Source organism: Schistocerca serialis, chromosome 11 (genome assembly GCF_023864345.2).
Source record: "Schistocerca serialis cubense isolate TAMUIC-IGC-003099 chromosome 11, iqSchSeri2.2, whole genome shotgun sequence".
NCBI classification, from domain to species: Eukaryota; Metazoa; Arthropoda; class Insecta; order Orthoptera; family Acrididae; genus Schistocerca; species Schistocerca serialis.
Window position 1 is genome coordinate 179,736,519 of NC_064648.1, and position 25,833 is coordinate 179,762,351.

A 25,833-nucleotide genomic window follows, 5' to 3' on the forward strand; every position below is an offset into this window, starting at 1 on the left:
AGAATGCCCATTCTTTATTCACCCAGCATTTGACGATTAGAACACCTAGAGAGTTGAGTAAACTTTACACATAATTTCAGACCCTTACGGAACTTTTTCTCGCTCACAATCCCCACAAAATAATAAAGGAAAAATGTTTATCGGTTGCTACATTTTTGTTGTTCGTGCAGTAAAACTGCCGCAGGTGCCATGGCCTTTTAATTTATTACTTTTTTCTGCAAAATGTATTCGTGACACATTTAGCACATAGTATTCAGAGATACCACTGAATGTACGAGAAAAATTAGATCATTGTAGATACATACACTACTGGCCATTACAATTGCTACACCACGAAGATGACGTGCTACAGACGCGAAATTTAACCGACAGCAAGAAGATGCTGTGATATGCAAATGATTAGCTTTCCAGAGCATTCACACAAGGTTGGCGCCGGTGGCGACACAAAGTGCTGACATCAGGAATTTTTCCAACCGATTTCTCATACACAAACACCAGTTGACCAGCGTTGCTTGGTGAAACGTTGTTGTGATGCCTCGTGTAAGGAGCAGAAATGCGTACCATCACGTTTCCGACTTTTATAAAGGTCGGATTGTAGGCTATCGCGATGGCGGTTTATCGTATCGCACATTCCTGCTCGCGTTGGTCGAGATCCAATGACTGTTAGCAGAATATGGAATCGGTGGGCTCAGGAGGGTAATACGGAACGCCGTGCTGGATGCCAACGGCCTCGTATCACTAGCAGTCAAGATGACAGGCATCTCATCCGCACGGCTGTAACGGATCGTGCAGCCACGTCTCGATCCCTGAGTCAACAGATGGGGACGTTGCAAGACAACAACCATCTGCACGAACAGTTCGACGACGTTTGCAGCAGCACGGACTATCAGCTCGGAGACCGTGGCTGCGGTTACCCTTGACGCTGCATCACAGACAGGAGCGCCTGCGATGGTGTACTCGACGACGAACCCGGGTGGACCAACGGCAAAAGGTCATTTTTTGGGATGAATCCAGGTTCTGTTTACAGCATCACGATGGTCGCATCTGTGTTTGGCGACATCGCGGTGAACGCACATTGGAAGCGTGTATTCGTCATCGCCATACTGGCGTATCACCCGGCGTGATGGTGTGGGTGCCATAGGTTACACGTCTCGGTCACCTCTTGTTCGCATTGACGGCACTTTGAACAGTGGACGTTACATTTCAGATGTGTTACGGCCCGTGGCTCTACCCTTCATTCGATCCCTGCGAAACCCCACATCTCAGCAGGATAATGCACGACCGCATGTTGCAGGTCCTGTGCGGGCCTTTCTGTATACAGAAAATGTTCGACTGCTGTCCTGGCCAGCACATTCTCCAGATCTCTCACCAACTGAAAACGTCTGGTCAATGGTGGCCGAGCAACTGGCTCGTCACAATACGCCATTCACTACTCTTGATGAACTGTGGTACCGTGTTGAAGCTGCATGGGCAGCTGTACCTGTACACGCCATCCGAGCTCTGTTTCCACTCAATGCTCACGGGTATCGAGGCCGTTATTACGGCCAGAGGTGGTTGTTCTGGGTACTGATTTCTCAGGATCTATGCACCGAAATTGCGTTGAAATGTAATCACATGTCAGTTCTAGTATAATGTATTCGTCCAATGAATACCCGTTTATCATCTGCATTTCTTCTTGGTGTAGCAATTTTAATGGCCAGTAGTGTAGTTCAGCAGTTATGACATCACAAACAATGAGGTGCGTGAAAAATTGCCGCATCTTCTACAACGTTTTAAATTATTACTTCTCTACTACCAACTCTATTCACATTTATCGCACTGAAGCCGCATATCACACAAGATGTACGCGCAAATTTGTGACTGTATGGCAGATAATTCAGAGTATAAACAATGAGCCGTGTGAAAGTGGAGGGCGAAATTCGCTACATGTGTAGAAGTACGTGTGAACTATGTTAACTTACGTGAAATATGCTCAACATGTGCGTATGCGGGCTAAGACACTGATAGATAGCTGATCCTAAACCCCTGGAACAAATTTAATCTAAGTTCCTGCTGGCAGTTTAGAACTGTGTGCAGGACCGAGACTCGAACTCGGGACCTTTGCCTTTCGCGGGAGAGCTTCTGTAAAGTTTGGAAGGTAGGAGACGAGGTACTGGCAGAAGTAAAACTGTGAGGACGGGGCGTGAGTCGTGCTTGGGTAGCTCAGGTGGTAGAGCACTTGCCCGCGAAAGGCAAAGGTCCCGAGTTCGAGTCTCGTGCTTGGGTAGCTCAGGTGGTAGAGCACTTGCCCGCGAAAGGCAAAGGTCCCGAGTTCGAGTCTCGGCCCGGCACACAGTTTTAATCTGCCAGGAAGTTTCAAGATGTTGTTTGTTACCGATGGAACCGTGATTGCACCAAGCCGTGCACCCATCTTTCTTTGGGGCTCTAAAATTATGGAAATCGCGTGGTGGACACACCGGCGCTGTGTGGAAGATGTGTAAGGCCTTCGCAGCGCAGCCGAAACAAACTTGGCGAAATGAGAGCGCGCAACGTGGTTACGTAGGCTATAGCAAACACTTTTCCGTGAGGTCACAGCGGGACAAATGTATTAGCAATTACGGCGGATTACTTTGCAAAATATTTAACAGCTTGCTTAATTTTTTTCCACATGTCACATTTTCATTTGACTGCCTCTTACACACTACATCACGTATGGCGGTCTGGGTCAGTACCTCCACTTAGCCGGCCGCTGTGGCCGAGCGGTTCTAGGCGCTTCAGTCTGGAACCGCGGTGCTGCTACCGGTGGGGGTTCCAATCCTGCCTCGGGCATGGCTGTGTGTGTGATGTCCTTAGGTTGGTTAGGTTTAAGTAGTTCTATGGGACTGATGACCTCAGATGTTAATAAAGTCCCATAGTGCTTAGAACCATTTTTGAACCTTTAGTTTCCACAGAGCTCCAAACCAAAGTGTTTATTTACGAATAGCCACCATAGATGACTGTAATCCTAGTACTTAAAATTTCGAGAACAACAGTGCAAAATATTTTAGGTTCTACATCTACATCTAGATTTATACTCCGCAAACCACCCAACGGTTTGTGGCGGAGGGCACTTTACGTGCCACTGTCATTACCTCCCTTTCCTGTTCCAGTCGCGTACGGTTCGCGGGAAGAACGACTGCCGGAAAGCGTCCGTGCGCGCTCGAATCTCTCCAATTTTACATTCGTGACCTCCTCGGAAGGTATAAGTAGGGGGAAGCGATATATTCGATACCTCATCCAGAAACGCACCCTCTCGAAACCTGGACAGCGAGCTACACCGCGATGCAGAGCGCCTCTCTTGCAGAGTCTGCCACTCGAGTTTGCTAAACATCTCCGTAACGCTATCACGCTTACCAAATAACCCTGTGACGAAACGCGCCGCTCTTCTTTGGATCTTCTCTGTCTACTCCGTCAACCCGACCAGGTACGGATCCCACATTGATGAGCAATACTCGAGTATAGGTCGAACGAGTGTTTTGTAAGCCACCTCCTTTGTTGATGGACTACATTTTCTAAGGACTCTCCCAATGAAACTCAACCTGGCACCCGCCTTACCAATTATTTGAATTTTATATGATCATTCCACTTCAAATCGTTCCGTACACATACTCCCAGATATTTTACAGAAGTGACTGCTACCAGTGTTTGTTCCGCTATCATATAATCATACAATAAAGGATCCTTGTTTCTATTCTCTTCCCTTTTCTTCGGTGTATCATTTATTCCGCAACGTACTGCCCACATGCGTACAAATATCGCAGATAAAAGGGTGAAGTGCAAAGCATTGGCACGGTATTGCCTATCAGGAAAACAAAAATAACTCAAAAGTATTAAAAATGAATAACCAAAATTCAAAGTTTCTGTAAAACTTTCACAACAGCTTTTTTTTTCCTTTCCACCTATTTTTATTGTAATCAGTGTTCTGTTTGGTTTCATGCGCCTCACGACGAATTCTTATCCTGTGCAAAACCTCTTCATCTCAGAGTAGGACTTGGAACCCACGTCCTCAATTATTTGCTGGCTGCATTCCAGTCTCTGTCTTACCCTACAGCTCCCTCTACTACCATGCAAGCTATTCCCTTATGTCTAAACACATGTTCTACCGTCCTATCCCTTCCTGTTGTAAGTGCTTTCCATCGAGGTTCACTCCAAAATAAATGCACACTATTTTTTTAAAAATACAGTTTTCATCCTGCGTGTGTGGAAGTTTTACAGTGTGTAGACACATCCTTCCCGCTTGTTTTCAAACTTAGTTCAACCTGTTCCCCTGAGTGGCGACGTCACAGCATGTCTTCAAGATGGCTGCTACACTTGACGTTCGTCAGAAGCAACGTGCTGTCATAGAATTCCTGTGCTGTGAAAACGAGACAGTGGAAAAACATCCACAAGAGGTTGAAAAAGGTGTACGGAGATGCTGCTGTCGATCGCAGTACAGTTGGTCGGTGGGCGAGCAGGTTACGTGACGAAAGCGGGCACGGCGATATTGAGGATTGTCCTCGCAGCGGCAGGCCTCGTACTGCACACACTCCATACAGTGTGCAGAGAGTTAACGAATTGGTGACTGCTGACAGACGCATCACAGTGAAACGAATTGTCACGCTACGTTGGAATAGGGGAAGGAAGTGTTTGCAGAATACTGAAAGTGTTTGCGTTGAAAAAGGTTTGTGCCAGGTGGGTTCCCAGGATGTTGACAGTCGCTCACAAAGAAACAACAAAAACGGTATGTAGCGAAATTTGGGGACAGTACGAGAATGATGGAGATGAATTTCGTGGAAGAATTGTGACTGGTAACGAAACATGGCTCCATCATTTTTCACCAGAGACGAAGAGGCAATCAGTGGAGTGGCATCATGCAAATTCACCCAAGGAAAAAAAATTCAAAACCATAGCTTCTGCGGGAAAAGTTATGGCTACGGTGGTTTTCGATTCCGAAGGACTCTTGCTTGTGGACATCGTGCCAAGTAGAGCCACCATAAATTCTGATGCATACGTGACGACACTGAAGAAACTTCGAGCTCGGCTGAGTCGTGTTCGACTACATCGGCAAAAGCAGGATGTTTTGCTGTTGCACGACAATGCACGGTGACATGTGAGTCAAAAAACCGTGGAAACGATCACAAAATTCGGATGGACAACACTGAAACACCCGCCTTACAGTCCTGACCTGGCTCCGTGTAACTGTCATCTCCTTGGGAAACTGAAAGACTCTCTTCGTGGAACAAGGTTTGAAGATGGTGACTCCCTCGTGCACGCTGCCAAACAGTGGCTCCAACAGGTTGGTCCAGAATTTTAGTGTGCGGGTATACAGGCGCTGGTTCCAAGATGGCGTAAGGCAGTTCAGAGGGATGGAAATTATGTGGAGAAATGAAAATATTGTTCCTAAAGGATGTATCTACACACTGTAGCACTTTCAAACATGTAGAATAAAAGATGGATTTAAAAAAAAAGTACTGTGCATTTCTTTTGGAGTGACCCTCGTATTTCTTTCTTTGCAGAACCTCCTCATTCCTTGCTGTATCACCCCATCTAACTTTCAAAACTTCTCTATAGCACGACATCTCAACTGCTTCCATTCTCTTCTGCTCCGGTTTTCCCACAGTCCATGTTTCACTACCACACAGTGCTGTACATTCCCAGGAATTTCTCCCTCAAATTAATGCCTATGTTTGATACCAGTAGACTTCTCTTGACCAGGAATGCCCTTTTTGCCAGTGCTAGTCCGCTTTTGATGTCCTCCTTGCTCCGTCCGTCATCGGTTATGTTACCACCTAGGTGGCAGAATTCCTTAACTTCATCTACTTCGTGCTCACCAATTTTGATCCTAAGTTTTTCGCTGTTCTCATTTCTGCTACTTCTCATAACTTTCTTTCTTCCATTTACTCTCAATCCACACTCTGCACTCATTGCACTGTTCATTTCATTCAGCAGATCCTGTAATTCTTCTTCACTTTCACTCAGGATAGCAATGTCATCAGCGAATCGTATTAGTGATACCCTTTCACCTTGAACTATAATTCCACTCCTGAACCTTTCTTTTATTTCCATGACTGCTTCTTCGATCTACCGATTGAACAGTAGGGGCGAAACGCTACATCCCTGTCTTACACCATATTTAATCCGAGAACTTCGTTCTTGGTTGTCCACTCTTACTGTTCCGTCTTCGCACTTGCACGTAGTGTATATTACCCGTTTTCCCCTATAGCTTATCCCTATTTTTCTCGGAATTTCGAACGTCTTGCACTGCATTGCCAAACGCTTTTTTCAGTTAGACAGATCGTATGAATGTTTGTTGATTTTTCTATGGTATTGCTTCCATTACCAAGACAACGTCATAACTGCCTCTCTGGTGCCTTTACCCTTCGTAAAGACGATCCTCAGTTCTCTTTTCCTTTGTTCTGCATGTTATTGTTGTCAGAAATTTGGATGCATGCGCTCTTAAGCTGATTGTGCGATAATTCTCGCACTTCTCAGCTCTTCCAATCTTCGCAAATGTGTGGATGATGTTTTTGCGAAAACCAGGTGATATGTCGCCAGTGTCATACATTCTACACACGAAAGTGAATAGTCGTTTAATTGCCACTGTTGTGTTGGCAGAAGAGCCAACACCGTTTTACGTATGGAGACCGAAATGCACGCGTTTTAGCTCACACAGGCTGGCGTGAGGAGGGAGGGACTATATAGACGTGAGGTCTGGAACATGACAAGGAATTAGAATTCAGAAAGCGGACGTAATTAGTTTGATACTTAACTTTACTCCATTAATGATGAACGTCGCTCTTGACGGTACATGATTCACAATATTATCTGTTCAGAATACATTCTTGAAGATGAATATGGCGCCTTGCTAGGCCGTAGCAAATGACGTAGCTGAAGGCTATGCTAACTATCGTCTCGGCAAATGAGAGCGTATTTTGTCAGTGAACCATCGCTAGCAAAGTCGGCTGTACAACTGGGGCGAGTGCTAGGACGTCTCTCTAGACCTGCCGTGTGGCGGCGCTCGGTCTGCAATCACTGATAGTGGCGACACGCGGGTCCGACGTATACTAACGGACCGCGGCCGATTTAAAGGCTACCACCTAGCAAGTGTGGTGTCTGGCGCTCACACCACAGCCACTTCACTCGATGATTTAAGAAATTTCAGTACAATGTTATCCATCTCTTCTGCGCTATTTTGACCTTGAGTCTTCTAAAGCCCCCTTAATTTATGATTCTAATACTGGATCCCCTACATCGACTCTTGTTTCTTTTTCTATCACATCAGACAAGTTTTTCCCACTCACAGAGGCCTTCAATGCACTCTTTGCACCAATCCGCTGTCTCCTCTGCATTTAACAACGAAATTCCCATTGCACTCTTAATGTTACCGCCCCTTAAATTTAATTTCACCGAAGGTTGTCTTGACTTGATTGTATGCTGAGTCATCCCTTCAGACAATAATTTTTTTTCGATTTCTTCAGATTTGTCATGCACCCACTTCGCCCTTGCTTCCCTGCACTTTGTATTTTATTTCTGTATTCCTGAATTTCTCTGAGCATTTTTTTGTATTTTATTTCTGTTGTAACGTCCCCTTAGAAAAATTAATGAAATACTGTGCTGATAAACCTCTTACATTATTTGCTTTTCAAACAGCTGAGCAGAACTGAACGTACTCGGACATTTCTCTCTTTACTTATTCTGATCGACACTAAACTGACACACAATCTTTTTAGCGCAATGCAATCTGACTTTCAGTAATCCCTGACTAACATTAACCTATACCTTTCACAAATCACTTACCTCACAAAAATCTTCGTTACTCGAACTACTGCAATACAGCGAGCGCCACTACTGCCAGCTAAACAAAAGATTCAAACTACTGAAGGCACAACTACTGATAGGTATAGTTAGCAAATGAAAGATTTTGATAGAGAACAAACAATGTACTGGACTCGCATTCGGGAGGACGACGGTTCAATCCCGCGTCCGGCCATCCTGATTTAGGTTTTCCGTAATTTCCCTAAATCGCTCCAGGCAAATGCCGGGATGGTTCCTTTGAAAGGGCACGGCCGACTTCCTTCGCCATCCTTCCCTAATCCGATGAGACCTATGGTCTCCTTCCCCAAACAACCCAACCCCAACCCCAACAAACAATGTATTTACCTTAACAGTGTTAAAAAGTCATAATATATATATATCAGTTCATGAAATCCTGTCTTACAAATTTACTCTCTCTGATGGACACACGTCCAGATCGTCCGCTCTCAAAACTCCGCCATCTCTCTCCCCACATCCACCACTGCTGGCGGCTCACCTCCAACTGCCAACGCTACGCGCTGTTAACATCCAACTGCCCAACACTACAATAGCGACTATTCCAACAATGCAAACTAGCCACAGACTGGACACAGCACAGCCAGTGATTTTCATACAGAGCGCTACGTGGCGTTACCAACATAAAAACCTAAACAGCCTACTTACACTGTATTCCTCAATTTCCCTGAACTTTTTGGTAGTTCCTTCTTACGTCGACCAACTGAAGTATTTCTTCTGTTACCTATGGTTTCTTCGCAGTTATCTTCGTTGCACCTACGTTTTTGTCTCCAAATTCTGTAATTATCTTTTTTAAAGATTTCGATTCCTCTTCATCTCAGGTGCGTACTGAATTATTCATTATCTCAGCATCTACAGCGTAAGAGAACTTCATGGGTGTCTCTTCCTTCCTTAGTACTTCAGTACCCCACTTCTTAGCGCACTGATTCTTCCCTACTGCCGGCCGGGGTGGCCAAGCGGTTAAAGGCGCAACAGTCTGGAACCGCGCTACCGCTACGGTCGCAGGTTCGAATCCTGCCTCGGGCATGGATGTGTGTGATGTCCTTAGGTTAGTTAGGTTTAAGTAGTTCTAAGTTCTAGGCGAATGATGACCTTAGAAGTTAAGTCCCATAGTGCTCAGAGCCCTCTTCCCTACTCTCTTGAACTACAGCTTACTCTCCATCACTACTAAATTGTGACCTGAGTCTATATCTGCTCGTGGCGATGCCTTAAAATCCAGTATCTGATTTCGGAATCTCTGTCTGACCACAGTGTAATCTAACTGAAATCTTCCCTCATCACCCCGCCTTTTCCAGGTATAGCTCCTCCTCTCTTGAGGACTAGTTCCGCATTCAGATCTCTAGGAGGGGACCACGAAGGGGAAGCACCATGAGGAAAATAGTGAGTAATCAAAGGTAACATACGAAGAGTCGGAGCGTGAAAAGTCTGAGCTGGTACAAAACTAAAAAAATGTGAGAAGAAATGCGCAAAGGTTTGCCCTAGACAGGGTGCGGTCAGTGAAGTGAAGTAGAAGATAAAGATTTGTGGTCAGACGAATATACGGTAATATCAACAGCAGCAGAAAATGGTATAACAGGATTAGGGCTCGTCATAAATAGGAAGGTAGGGGAGAGAGAGAGAGTTCTGGAAACAGTTAAGTGAAAGGGTTGTTCTCATCAGAATCAACAGCAATAGCAAAAGTTATACATGTCAACGTCGCAAGCTGAAGATGAAGAGAGGTAGTATATAAGGATATTGGAAGTGTACTACAGTACGTAATGGGAGATGAAAATGTAATAGTCATGGTGGACTGGAATTAGTTGTAGGGGAAGGAGTAGAAGAAAAGGTTACAAGAGAATATCAGCTTGGGACAAGGAGTGAGAGAGGACAAATACTAATTGAGTTGTGTAATAAATTTCATCAACTCATAGGGAATACTCTGTTCAAGAATCACAAGAGGAGGAGGTATACTTGGCAAAAGCACTCCGTCTTCAGGCCACAAGTGGCCCATCGGGACCGTCCGACCGCCGTGTCATCCTCAGTGGAGGATGCGGATAGGAGGGGCGTGGGGTCAGCACACCTCTCTGCCGGTTGTTATGATCGTTCTCTGTGATCGGAGCCGCTACTATTCGGTCGAGTAGCTCCTCAATTGAGCATCACGAGACTGAGTGCATCCCGAAAACTGGAAACAGTGCGTGGCGGCTGGATACTTGGAAAAGGCCGGGTAATACAGGAATATTTCAGTTAGATTACATCATGGTCAGACACAGATACGTAAATCAGAGACTGGCATGTAAGGTGTATCCAGGGGCACAAATACATTCAGATCACAACTTAGTAATGAAGAGTTGAAGGGAATTGTCCGGAATACCAGTATGTAAAGAAGTGTGATGCTGAAGTACTGAGGATCTTTCAACGTGACAGAAGTCCAACCCTTCCGAAAATTGCTGCAGATTTCAATGCTGGGCCATCAGCAAGGGTGAGCGCGCGAACCACTCCACGAAACATCATCGATACGGGCTTTCGGAGCCGAAGGTCCACTCGTGTACCCTCGATGACTGCACGACACGAAGATTTACACCTCGTCTGGGTCCGTCAACACTGACATTGCCCTGTTGGTGACTAGAAACGTGTTGCCTGGTCGGACGAGTCTCGTTTCAAATTCAATCGAGCGGATCGGCGTGTACGGGTATGGAGACAACCTCACGAATCCGTGGACCCTGCATGTCAGCAGGGGACTGTTCAAGCTGGTGAAAGCTCAGTAACGGTGTGGGGTGTGTGCAGTTGGAGTGATATGAGACCCCTAATACCTGTAGATACGACTCTGACAGGTGACACGTACGTAAGCATTCTGTCTGATCACCTGCATCCATTCATGTCCACTGTGCATACCGACGGACTTGGGCAATTCCAGCAGCACAATGCGACACCCCACACGTCCAGAATTGCTACAGAGTGGCTCCAGGAACACTCTTCTGAGTTTAAACACTTCCGCTGGGCCCAAATTCCCCAGACATTAACATTATTAAGCATATCTGGGATGCCTTGCTAGGTGCTGTTCAGAAGAGATCTCCACCGCCTCGTGCTCTTACGGATTTGTGGACAGCCCTGCATTATTCGTTGTGTCACTTCCCTCCAGCATTGCTTCAGACATTAGTCTAGTCCATGTCAAGTCGTGTTTCAGCACTTCTGCGTGCTCGCGGGGGCCCTACACGATATTAGGCAGGTATAACAGTTTCTTTGGCTCTTCAGTGTACATTAAACCATGCTTTCCACTTATCTTGGACAAGTCACCTTGGAAGCTTTCTCTTTAAAAAAAAAAATGTTTGTTTGTGAGAAAACTGAATACACTGCTTTCGAGATCTTTCTCCTCATGTAACGTGTAGTTGGGTGTCGTACTATTACCGAAAAAAAAGAATAAAAAGGAGAAAAAAAGAAAGAAAAATCTGTTGATTAGCGTTTGTGAGCAGCGTCGTGAAAATAAAGCTTTAAACTTCAAGTAATGCAAAATCTGAAATAAGGAAAACGTATCTAATTATACGTAAGATTCCATTATCACTTCTTAAAACGTTTATTTATGATCAAGTTACCTTCCATTCAGAGGCTGTTGCACTCTGCGACATATTGACTCGTAAATAATAGATTTCAGCTATCAGTCGTCCTTTTCAAATTTTATTGGCAGATCTAGATTTCAGCTACAGGTTGGCGCACGAAATGTGTTGCCATTTGTTTCTTTCACAATATACGACGCGCATTAGATATCCAGCTGGGATCTCTACAGCAGTACCAGCAGAGCTTGGAAAGACAAATGAGTTACGAAATGACGTGTAATTCACGATACTGCCGCTAGGAGACTAGTAGGCAGCAATGGCTGACAATGGAAGACTGACGACACAGCAACGATCGGCAATTGTGTACTTCTTCACGAAAGGAAAAGCCTCAGAGACGTTTTCGACCACAGTTTAACACGCGATGGGTCCCTTGCAAGAAGACCATCCACAGGCTGTACGATGAATTTGCACAGGAAGGAACAGACAGTATTGAAAGCGAAGCGACCTCGGCCTAAGCCTGTTTGTTCGCCGGAGAATACTGAAGCGGTACGAGTTGCTGTACAGAGAAGTCCTGGGAAATCGTGTAGAAAGGCAGCAGTGCAACTGCAAATATCCAGACGCTCCGTTCAACGCATTCTTAAAAGTGACCTCCATATGTATCCATACAAGATGACCTGTGCACAGAAGCTCACTGAAGAACACAAGCAGCAGAGACTACTGTTTGCTCAGTGGATGGAGGATAGGGAAGAAACTCTCAACAACGTTTGGTTTTCAGACGAGGCGCATTTTCGTTTAGACGGTGTGGTTAACAAACAAAATGTACGCTTTTGGGCCACTGAAAACCCACAAGTGCTTCATGAACAACAACATTTTGCTCCGAGGATTACAGCGTGGGCAGCAATTTCCAGTCACGGACTTATTGGACCCTTTTTCTTTGAAGAAACTGTGAACAGCGAGCGTTATTTGGGCACGCTTGGCAATAGCTTCATTCCACAGCTTCTTGCTACTGCCTTGCCCTTCGAGACGCAGTGGTCCGTGCAAGATGGAGCAAGGCCACATACTGCAAATACTGTGTTGGAGTTTTTACATGAGCATTTCGACATGCGGATCATTTCACTCAGGTTTCCAGGTCGCTTCAGTGACGAACAAAATCCCCCCCCCCCCCCCCCCACCTTAATATTCCAGACCTCAATCCATGTGACTTTTTTCTTTGGGGGTACCTAAAGGAAAAAATTTTCCCGAAACGTCCACGTGATTTAATGGAGCTCAGAAGACTTATTCTTCAAGCTTGCAGTGAAATTACGGAAGACATGTGCCGTAGGGTAATCACTAACTTCAGTGTTCGTTTGAAGGAAGTTAGGAAACGAAATGGTGGACATATTGAGCATGTGCTGAGTTACAACAAATCTGCATGGACGGCTCTTCATTGTAGTATATGTTGCTTTTAGATTGTATTGACAATAAAGTTTATATTGAAAAACAAAATGGTAACACATTTCGTGAGCCACCCTGTATTTTCATGCTTTGAAAATTAATAATGCTCACAATTAACACACAATAAGCTAATTACAGATCAGCAGCTAGCTTTACAAAATCATTGGATGTGAGTGCTGTATGCTGTCTCAATCATCGCTTACGAATACGCGCATTGGATACCTGTATGGTATCTTGCGAATAAAAAATCATTACTGCTCGTAGCCAAGTAAGCATATATCTAGCTCACATCAGATACAACACATCTTTACACTTGAGAGTGCTCCATACATCATCCTATTTAAGGTTACTCTAAAGTTACTCTAACAAATTACCCATAACACCTTGAACCAGCGATCGCTGTTGAGCAGCGACGCTGCTATACAATCGATACTACATTTGACCATCTCTGGTTCAATATAAAATTTAACCCTGCGCATATACCTTTCAGTACGTATGTTGTAGATATCCAGGTCGACAAACGGCTGCAAAACCCGCCAACTGTGCAGGAAAGCAGAGACTGGGCAGCGACGAGGGCGGAGTCCAGAGATATTCCACCATCGCAGATACGTGGTTGCTATGTGACGCTGCGAGAGCTAATTCCCACTGCGAACATTATTGTGAAGCGAAAAAAATCGTTGCATTTTGTCTGTGATATGGTTCGTCCAGATTGCCATTGTCAGACAGTTAGGTGAGTCCCCGTTTCGCCCTAAGACGTAGAGGATCGCCCGACGGGAGGTAATATTGTTAAGAGTTTGCACGGATCGGTAAGTCTATAACTGCTCAGGGAGGCGGCGGTTACCTCGTTCCGAAATTTGTGCGGCTTAGGAAATTTAGTAGTGTTCGTAATCGTGAGGTTCCGCGTGTTAGAATTTGAGGTAATTTCCAAGAATGATTGCCTATCGAAATCGCGTGTTCCAAACGATAAATATCGAACTTGCGATCCTAAATCGATCACGCGACTCTGGTGGCGGGCGCTACTGCAATGACAAAAGAAGACCGTTACAAAAGTACTTGTATGTAATTACAAAGTAGATGACTTACCTTACTCGTCGTCGGTGTTGACGACTTGTGAAAGTCCATGTGATGTGTACGATACGGGAACAATTCCTTTTTTGCCATTAATTCGCGGAGATATGTAACTTAGAGCAACTAAGGGAACGACGGAAAACAGATAAAAATGACAATCACAAATAATTGATCATAACGCCCACCACCAGAGTCACGTGATTGATTTTGGATCGCCCGTTCGAAATTTGTCGTTTGGACCCCGCGATTTCGATAGGCAATCATTCTTGGAAATTACCGAATTTGATTGGTTAAGGTGGAAATGCAATAAAGTGGGTTAGGGATATCGCATATTGGAGTTAGGAGCTGGTGCAGCAAGTTGTGTGTTTGTGAAGCTGGATAATTCCAGTGGAAGTTAGTTTATTTGGACTTTAGGGGTTCTACAGTCCCATGGAAGGGCGTTAGTAAATCTGTTGGCCGACTCTGAGGTCACAGAGTTCGTGCTTGTTTGGTGGTTATTGGTTGCAGGGTTATTGGGATTCACGTTCGGAAGTCTCGATGTGATTTATATTTCGTTTGGCAGCCGCTAACGATTCATAGACACGGAACTGTTTCTTATTTTGCTACAGCATGCAGCGTGTTAGCCGGCCGCTGTGGCCGAGCGGTTCTAGGCACTTCAGTCCGGAACCACGCGGCTGCTACGGTCGCAGGTTCGAATCTTGCCTCGGGTATGGATGTGTGTGATTTCCTTAGGTTAGTTATGTTTCTAGGTCTAGGGGTCTGATGACCTCAGATGTTAAGTCCCATAGTGGTTAGAGCCATTTGAACCATATTTTTGCAGCGTGTTGTGTGAAGTTTGCGATCTACCATAACGTCTAAATAAAAGGAATTGTAGGTCAGAATAGTTGGCACCATAATACGAGGCAATGTGTAACCATTTTGTCTATTGAAGATTTTCGTGACGAGTGACTTTCGTATTGTCAGTGCCTGAAGAGCTTGAACTTTCAATTATCATTCAATCGCAGTACTTATTTTTTTTGTTTTGTTAATTTGGTTTCCTTCGTGGGGACATAGTTTACTTGTCACTCTATCAGACGTGTATACGAAATGAGTAAATATTAATTGAACGTTTATCAATAAGTAGAGAAAAAGATAGCCGAGACTGGCAAAGGAAGTAACTAATTTCGTCGTGCGAATGTGTTGACGTGTGCTGTGAGAAGCAATAAATTTTAAGTAGCGTCGATATTTGTCGTGTTATTTGGAAAGTTCTTTATTGATTAAATATGCAGCAACACGACCGCATTCGACTTACAATTTGTAGTTACTTGAAAGAGATTTATGCATGAGAAACAGTTTGCGAGAACGCCTGACGTATAACGGTATTTTGAACCAAAGGTATTAATTATTCTTTCTGTTACGTCAAACGAACTCCCAGTAATTAAAAATAAAAAAAACTTGGAAGTTATTAAAAGGGGTCATATTTACTAGGAAGTAACTCCAAAGTGGACATAAAAGTATAAAGTTAAATGAAATTATCACAAATATTTTAGTAATAAGTACTCTAAATCAGAGACGTTGTTTACGTAATAGTGGCATCTGAGCGAGAAAGTATATCTTTGAGTCAGGATAAGGAAAGACATATTTTTACGCTAAACAGCAAGAAGCGAGAAATAATTACACATGAAAAGATATCAAAGTAATTTAATTCATGTTACTTTTAACAAGGCCGTCAATATATTCTGCAGTCAGTAATAGTATATGAGAAGAAACCCACAAAACCTCAATATTTTGCTGGATTGATTAAACTGAATTATGTCGTATTATCGTAGTGTGAAGATACGACTTTGCATTAATTATATTGGTTTTCTACTGAGAACAGCATTGCCATATTAATGAAAGGGGTTCTTGAGAGTATTTGCAAATAATAGAATTGCCATTAAAGCAGTAGTTTTGATAATACGTTACGTAACTGAAGATGTAACGTATACGTTGTGTGTAGGTTTGAAAGTGATAATAGTTGTATCTTGTGTTTGCTAGTAAACCGTGGTGTTATTGACTTCTCAATTCATTGTGAGTCGCTAGAGTCTAAACGAGTTTAGAAATAGCAGTTAAAGTCATCTCAGCTAAACTAAACTCAGAGCGGTTGGACACTGTGAAAGTGATTGGACGCGACTGCGCATTGCGTACAAAAATTATTTTAATTTTGCTGAGTATATGTATGTGAAATAAAAGCGCAACGAGAGCCATTCTTGTAATCTGTTGAATAATAACACTACTTATTAAAGTTAGAGCGTAAGCTATTCTAGCTGGCGAGATAACATTCGATACAGGGCAGACGGAATCATATATGTATCCAGTTGGTCTTTCACATTGCACACCACCTAAACTTCCTTAGCTCCCAATAGCAGTCGCTCGATGAAAGATCCGTACCAAAAGACTGGAACCTTGTACAGGTGACACCAATACTCAGGAAACGAAGTAGCAGTAATCTGATCACTGACTTTCAATTGCAGTAGGATTTTGGAACATACACTGTATTCGAACGTTATGAATTACTTCGAAGAAAACAGTTTATTGGCACATGTCATTGAGCCGGTAAATATCGTTCTTGTGAAACTAAACTACCTCTTTATTCACACGAAGTAATAAGTGCTATTGACAGGGGATGTCAAACTGATTCCGTATTTCTACATTTGCAGAAGTCTTTTGACACTTCCTCAAAAGAGACCTCTGATGAATACGGAAGTATGCACTATAGCTTCAGTTGTCCAACTATATTCGTGATTCCCTGTCACAAAGGCCACAGTTCGTAGTAACCGACGGGAAATCATCGAGTAAAACAGAAGTGATATCCACCGGTCCCCAAGGACGTGTTATAGGCCCTCTACTGTTCCTGATCTACATAAATGATCTAGGAGACAATCTGAGCAGCCCTCATAGATTGATGTCGGATGATGCTCTCATTTACCGTCTCCTGCAAGCCACTCCAAGCGCCTTGTAGGCTGTAGCACGTGTAATATACAGGGTGTTTCAAAAATGACCGATATATTTGAAACGGCAATAAAAACTAAACGAGCAGCGATAGAAATACACTGTTTGTTGCAATATGCTTGGGACAACAGTACATTTTCAGGTGGACAAACTTTCGAAATTACAGTTGTTACAATTTTCAACAACAGATGGCGCTGCAAGTGATGTGAAAGATATAGAAGACAACGCAGTCTGTGGGTGCGCCATTCTGTACGTCGTCTTTCTGCTGTAAGCGTGTGCTGTTCACAACGTGCAAGTGTGCTGTAGACAACATGGTTTATTCCTCAGAACAGAGGATTTTTCTGGTGTTGTAATTCCACCGCCTAGAACACAGTGTTGTTGCAACAAGACGAAGTTTTCAACGGAGGTTTAATGTAACCAAAGGACCGAAAAGCGATACAATAAAGAATCTGTTTGAAAAATTTCAACGGACTGGGAACGTGACGGATGAACGTGCTGGAAAGGTAGGGCGACCGCGTACGGCAACCACAGAGGGCAACGCGCAGCTAGTGCAGCAGGTGATCCGACAGCAGCCTCGGGTTTCCGTTCGCCGTGTTGCAGCTGCGGTCCAAATGACGCCAACGTCCACGTATCGTCTCGTGCGCCAGAGTTTACACCTCTATCCGTACAAAATTCAAACGCGGCAACCCCTCAGCGCCGCTACCATTGCTGCACGAGAGACATTCGCTAACGATATAGTGCACAGGATTGATGACGGCGATATGCATGTGGGCAGCATTTGGTTTACTGACGAAGCTTATTTTTACCTGGACGGCTTCGTCAATAAACAGAACTGGTGCATATGGGGAACCGAAAAGCCCCATGTTGCAGTCCCATCGTCCCTGCATCCTCAAAAAGTACTGGTCTGGGCCGCCATTTCTTCCAAAGGAATCATTGGCCCATTTTTCAGATCCGAAACGATTACTGCATCACGCTATCTGGACATTCTTCGTGAATTTGTGGCGGTACAAACTGCCTTAGACGACACTGCGAACACCTCGTGGTTTATGCAAGATGGTGCCCGGCCACATCGCACGGCCGACGTCTTTAATTTCCTGAATGAATATTTCGATGATCGTGTGATTGCTTTGGGCTATCCGAAACATACAGGAGGCGGCGTGGATCGGCCTCCCTATTCGCCAGACATGAACCCCTGTGACTTCTTTCTGTGGGGACACTTGAAAGACCAGGTGTACCGCCAGAATCCAGAAACAATTGAACAGCTGAAGCAGTACATCTCATCTGCATGTGAAGCCATTCCGCCAGACACGTTGTCAAAGGTTTCGGGTAGTTTCATTCACAGACTACGCCATATTATTGCTACGCATGGTGGATATGTGGAAAATATTGTACTATAGAGGTTCCCAGACCGCAGCGCCATCTGTTGTTGACAATTGTAACTACTGTAATTTCGAAAGTTTGTCTGCCTGAAAATGTACTGTTGTCCCAAGCATATTGCAACAAACAGTGTATTTCTATCGCTGCTCGTTTCGTTTTTATTACCGTTTCAAATATACCGGTCATTTTTGAAACAGCCTGTAAATACTATTGATGTGTATGGCTACTGCAAATTTATATGTTTCTGACTCGAGAATAGTAATAATCAGAAGATCACAACCAGCTGCAAAATAATGTAGACAAAATATAGGTATGGTGCGAAAAGTGGCAATTGTCTCTCAATAAGCATATGTCTGAGTCATTCACATCAGTACCAAAAGAAATCGGCTACATTTTGATTAGAGGCTAAACCATACAAATCTAAATGTTGTCCATTCAACTAAATATCTAAGAATAACAAGTAACAACAACTTAACTTGAAGCGATCACATACATAGTGTTGTAGGGGAGTCAAACCAAAGACTGCGTTTTATTGGCAGAAAACCTAGAAAACGCTGAAATGTCCCCTTTCAACAATTCTACAGGACTGTGCTTAAACTGACACACAATATTTTGTTAGCGCAACGCAATCTGACTTTCAAAATTCCCTACAAAAGAATGGCCCTGACTAACATTAAACTATACCTTTCACAAATCACTTACCTCACAAAAATCTTCGCTGCTCAAGCTACTGCAATACAGCGAGCGCCACTACTGCCAGCTAAATAAAAGATTCAAACTATGGAAGGCACTAACTACTGATAGGGATAGTTAGCAAATGAAAGATATTAGTAGAGAACAAACAATGTATTTACCTTGATATCATCATATATAAATATAGCAGTTCATGACAAATTACAAATCTCCGCCATCTCTCTCCCCACATCCACCACTGCTGGCGGCTCACCTCCAACTGCGCAACGCTACGCGCTGTTCACATCCAGCTGCCGCTGCCCAACACTACAATGGCGAGTATTACAACAATGCAAAGCAGCCACAGACTGCACACAGCACAGCCAGTGATTTTCATACAGAGGTGGCGTTACCAATAAAAAAACCTAAACAGCCGACTTACATAAAGAAAACATAAACAGCCTACTTACATAGCCCCCATGCTCTCCACAAAAAATTTTTACAAATGGTGTTGGGCACTGGCCAATACAGATTTGACAAAAATTTTTCACAATTACAGTAACAAAGATATCAAATGCACACACTTATTGATACAATGTTGGTCAAAAGCTAAAATTTTCTCACAGTCCATAAAGACAGTCCTCATCATTCGTCACAGTAAAATTGCAGTGTTTTTCTCAAAGTCTGAGCAGTAAAAGAAAATGCACACAGAAGTAGTGGATTTCCATGCAGTCTTGAAGAAGTAGTGTTGTCCTTCCAACGGAAAGACAGTGCTGACTCTTGACATGCTGACAGGTAGTGGGCCACAATGGAGCAAACCCACAGCAGAGTCATTCGAAGTTTTGAAGAATATTGGTAGGTAGGTCATCACAGAGCAGACCCACTGGAGTCCTGGTAGAGATTGTGGTATTGGTGGGCCACTAGAGATGCAGACCCACTGCAGTCCTTGTAGAAATAATGGCGTTGGTGGATCATCAAAGATGTAGCCCCACTGTAGTCCTTGTAGAGATAGCCAGCAGCCATCTGTTGTGACTGTGCAGGTGCACAATCACCATTGAAGAGTCTTGCGGATAATATAGCAAGTCCATAACCACCACTTGTGCACTCACAAAGTTTTTGGAATTATCTTTAGAACCAGCAATGCTGTTATCCAGTCCCTTGCTGAATTATTAACACACGTGCAAACACTAACAGTCCCAACTTCTCACATATTGTCCATATACTATGACCAACAGAAACGTGTGCAGTGAAATGTAACTAACAAGTTAATAATATCATGAACTGGTGACAATTACAATTTTATAACATAAGAATACAATAACAAAGGTACAAAATACATCATTAAAAACATAACAATACAGATAACATTTGTAGTACAGGCTTTACAAAAGAATCGAACTAACATATACATCAGTGGAATTATGACATGAGTACATACATAAAAGATCAGAATAACTTTCGAAACATCAACTTCACACATGAGCATTAACACAAAACAGAATAAATAATGTCTAAACATCTTTACAAAGTAAATAACACATTATTAATGCCAATTGTATTTGAGGATAACAGTATTCCTCATCATAGTGAATGTAACTTAGTATTAGAAGAGAAAAAAGTTCTATGAAACAGTACACAGAGACAGGAAGAAAACAAATACACAAGGGTACACAAACATATAGTGGGATAACACAAAGGGAAAGGACAGGGTTTGTTTTACTGCAGTATTTTGCATGGAGATCTCCCTTTGTTCATCATTATTCCCAAAAAGTCCTATCAAAGCCTGCTTTTTGTATTCTGTTCATATTTCTGTCAAAAATAGTTTTTCTCCACTGTACAGTATCCTTTTTATTTTGCCAGACCATTTTCTGGTAGCTTCTCAATGCATTTCTTATCTATTCTCCATAGTCAGTTTCTTATATAGTCTACCCCCTCTTAAGCTAACTTAAATCTACTGAGCTCAGATGCTAAACTAAGGGACGAGGCAATGCAGCAGCAAATAAAACAATTAATATAAACAGCAATGAAAAAAATGGAAAATCGCAAAGCAAGCTACAGTAAATCTAAATTACCAAGCAATTCAACATTACAACTAATATGAGCCAATGTGCAGCAACAATAAAATAAATCTGGCTTAGCAGAGTAACACAAATAAAAGTTCAGTAGCACTATGCCTGGCAAACAGCAGCTTATATCTAAACATGACAGCTCAAGCAGAAAAAATAGTACACTAAAGATAACAATGCAGATAAGGGAAATGTATATTCACATCTCAATGTCTATGTAATTAAAGTGGTGCACCCCAACAACTTATTGTAAAAAAAATATTACCATGTACTTGAAAAGAAAATTAAGTGTTACTGTTACTAGTTCCTTCTTATTGTTCTTTCCTTTCCAAGTGCTCCTTTTTTAAAGAATGTGGATCATAAAATTATTATTTAATAGATCTGTTGACAGAAAGTGTTCACATTAGCAAATGCATTTTATTTTATAAAAGCAATGCTGCAACACAGCTGGAAACCAGATATCAAATGAAATAAGCAATTACGCAAACCAAAGCATAAAAACATCTTTCAATAGCTATGTGGCATTTCGTAAGTCAGTAGCACTCAACTCTCATAGAAAGACACTTGTCATAATCAGGTGTGCAGACGTACGAATATTTCCCATCAATTCATAAGCATTGCAGTAATTAGCACAAAGTACGAGTAATCGTATGTTTTCAGGTAATGAGCGTGTAATATTTGCGATGCTTTCTACAAAGGAATGTCAATAGCAAGGTTAATGGAAGTAATGAGGGTGTCGCATTTGCAATATTTTCTCTAAAGGAATGTCAATGGCGAGGATAAAGGCCTGCCTTTTTCCTTTTTTTTTTTTGTACCTGTGCTTCCGGAAAGGCACACCCTAATGGCTTGTTTTCCAGGTGTTTGACACAGCTGTGTGCCCACAACGCATTACGTGCAGGTGGTCACTTAACTTTCTTACGGAAATATTTACGACACCAATTTCCGCTACAGTGACAGTCTCACATAAAAATATTTCACAGATCAAGAATTAGCGTTGCAAATCTGTAGAAAGAAAATCCTATAAATATAAGTGTCCAAATAAAATATTCGTCAGCATTGTGATACAGTCACGCATTTACGCACATTTCATAACTCTTAAAGTACGATTCTTGGTTTCCAACATACTTCTTATTCCTCATATACGGTAGCATCATCTTATTGATCATAAACATATCTCAACAGCATAGTACACATCGTCGTCGTAATAATAACATCATAACACTTCAGTCAAATCTCAAAAACGTCGTAGCTTTCTGCAATAATTTCAAAACCTAAAAAAAATTCTCTGCTCATTTCAATAGTGTCATCTACCTCAAACGTACTTTAAAATCATGCTCCCTTACCAAATATATCATTCAAAGCTCTCCTAGTATCACAATGATTCCGAAAAAATATGAACAGTTTACAAAGTACAGACAAAATATAGTTTCATAAGTGTGAAGTTACCCAACTGTGTATTGCGTAAACATGTGTCACTGATGTAGTAAAAAATGTTTATCTCTCAGTTAAATGATCAGATAGCTGTGTAATTCTGTCTTAGAGAAATATGGTACCGATGTGTAAAGTTGTATAAGCAAATACCATATTAGCTAGGGCTCCTTGTGCTTGCTAAACACATGGTACACAAAGTAGGCGTGTACCCCCCTGAGGATTAATGTAATTATACTCCCAGGTGTCACAAATTACAGCAATGGAATGAAATGTATCATGGAAAACTTTCTTTGTAATTCAAAAATCTTTAAAAATAAATGTTTTAAGTACAAAATTAATGACTCAAATACGTGTCCTGTAGCGCTAAATGTGCGTCTTGTTGCAACATAATCTCTGTGGAAGTGTCGTAGTTATCGTCCTCCGAAAGCTAAGTTCTGCAGAAGTCAATGTACTTACCTCATAATACACAAAAGTGAAATGCTTTGCGTATAAATGTCTTAGTTATTACGCTTATTGCCGTGATGAGGAAAGTACTGTGCTGTAACGTATTGTTGTGCTACGGAAAAGGCAGTCTCATTGTAGCTATACCACAAAAGTTACTACTAAAACCTCTTTCCAGAATAAAACAGAAAACTGTGCAGATATAAAACAGATACTCCGCAAAAGCAACAATGTAAATTGTCACACATTAGTAACGTCGTGATATAAATCGTGTAGCTGTCCCATAAACTGACCACTGTGTCATCTGGTATCTCACAGAAATAACTTTAAATACAGAATGTATTTTCAGGTAACCAAAATGTTGCATTAAAATCTCATTAGCAGTACTGGTAAATGTTCTAATCGTGCAACTAACAAGCAAGAATGTACAAATACAACACTGTGTCGTCTGTTCACTATAACAATGCATAAGTAATTTCTGTTTAAAAATGTTCCCTAGGTTCTAGACTGGATATTTAACTTCAAACATTGTTGTATGTTAGCAGTTTCTTAAGTCTAACACAGCATACTAGTAATGTAAAGTGAAAAGTTTTATGGCAAAGACAAAGTTAAAAAGCAGATTATCTCTCAGTAAGCGGTTTTACATGTGAAGTGTGGTGCAATCCTTTACTCTTCCTAGTACGCAGACTTTCAACTTCAAAGCAATTATCATGTTGTTTACATCGGTAAAGAATGCTAAATCTTTTCTCAAGGCTAGCGTCTTTGTTATTTTTCCCTGAGCCAGCGGCCGCACGCAGCTGCCTGCTGTGCGAGTCATTGTCTGTCTCTTTGTTGGCGCGCGTCGTTATTGGGATTTGGAGACCTAACTTCTACAAATTCACGTTGTCGAAAGTGCCCTGCTCTGTTTGAATCCCGCCAGTTCTGATGCAATTCAGGTCTGTCGTTACGATCACATCGTCTGTCGTCATGTCGGTAGATTCCATAGTTTCTTTCTTGTCGGTCACATGGTGGAGAATTTCTCCCTGAATCGTAACTGCGCGCTGGTCCGTTGCGTCTAAAGCTATTCTGTCTCCCTTGATAGTATTTATTTTGGTTCCCATATTGTCTGTTTCTCTTATTGTCTCTGTGATAGTCATTACCACGGAGAGGTGATCTTTCCCTGTAGTTATTACTACTCTGCCAACGGTTGTCATATGGGTGGTGTCTGTTTTGGTCACGATTTGTGTTGTGAGAATAGCCTTGTCGTGTCAAGTTATTACTTCTTTCATCGCGGAATTGCGACGGATGTGATCTGTAATTGTTGTGCTCCTGCGTTCCGCGATTGTCAGTGTCAATTTCTAATTCTTGTAACAGACTCTGAAAAGCTTCCATGTCGTCTTTGCAACGTCCTGCCAAAATAATATGTCGTAAATGTTCAGGTAATTTGATTAAGCAAATGCGGATGAGTTCTGAGGGGCTGTATGGGTTTGACAGGTACTGATTCTTGTGCAACATGTCTTCAAAATATTTCACAAGACTGGAGAATTCAGATTGTTCGAAATGTTTCATCATTATGATACCATGTTTTACGCGGTCTTGTGTGGCTTGAGACCAATATGCTGAGAGGAAGGGATGGTAAAATTCTCCTTCACTGTGGCAATCGTGAATGACCGATCGCATTCTTACAGCTGGTTCATTCTCTAAGTAGCCACACATAAATTCTAATCTGTGTTACAACGACCAGTTGGGAGGAAAACAATGAGAGAATTTATGGAGCCATGCTTGTGGATGAATGTCGTTGCCAGAATTCTTAAATGTTTTGAATTTACGTGTAGTAATGAACAGCTTATAGTCAAAGTCATCATGTCGGCGAGTCGCATATCGGTCATTGTTACGTCGTTTCGGCGGTTCCATTTCAAAATTCGGTGCACCTTGCCAATTTCTTTCATAACTTCCGAAATGCCCTGTGTTATTATTTTGCGGCTTTTCCGTGTTTCTAAGTCCCTCTTCCCGTGTTGGAGCGCGAGTGTCCTCTGAAATACGTAATTCTTGTATTACCTGTGTCAGCTGATCTTGTACTTCCCGGATTTCTCTTTGGTGTTGTGTATTAATTTGATTCTGATTTTGTTTGAATTTTCTTATTTGTTCATACTCTTCTGTGTCAGTGAAGGCTACGGGTCTTGTGTCATTCAGATCATCATCTACCTTTGTAGATAAGTTAGTGACCTGATCCGAAAGTTCGGCTACTTTCTCCGATAGTGAACACATTTCCTCAGCGTGTTTTTCTGAACCGAGTTTCAGAGTGTCCATTTGTGTTGAAATCGTATCTACTGTGTCCTTTAAGTTTTCTTGAGTTTTTGCAAGTTGCGTAACTGAATCGGTAGATGCAACTGAGTCAATTTTAGCTTGCAAGGTGTTGTGATTTTCATGAACAATGGTTTGCAGTTCTTTTATGGCTGCTTCGTGATTCTGTAATACATTTTCATGCCGCGAAAAAATGGGTTGAAAATGCTCACAAATTTGTGTTTTTATGTCATTACAGACTTTTTGACATTTCGATTCAATGTTATGTAACTCACTAGTTAAATCTTCACGTGTTTGTTCAAGTGTGGTGTCTAACTTTTGAAGATTTTGTCCCATTGCGTCTAACTGTTGCTGTGTTTGTCTCTGGTGTTGTTCCATTGTGTCTAACTTTTGAAGATTTTGTTCCACTGTGTCTAACTTTTGCTGTGTTTGTCTCTGATTTTGTTCCATTGTGTCTAACTTTTCAAGCTTTTGTCCCATTTGTTGCATTAATTGTAATAACAATGCACTGGTGTCTGAAACATGTTCCTCAGTGCTTTTCGGCAGTGAATTTGCACCGGCAACATTCACATTTTGACAAGCGGAAAATGTGTCTTGACTCATTTGAGAAAACGGTGAGAACCCAAAACCTGAGTCTGTAGTATTTGCAATATTTTGTTCTGTCATTCCCGATTCCTGAGGCGAGCTGTTGCCGACCAATCGATCGATAACGCTTCCCTGTTCACTACCTGTTT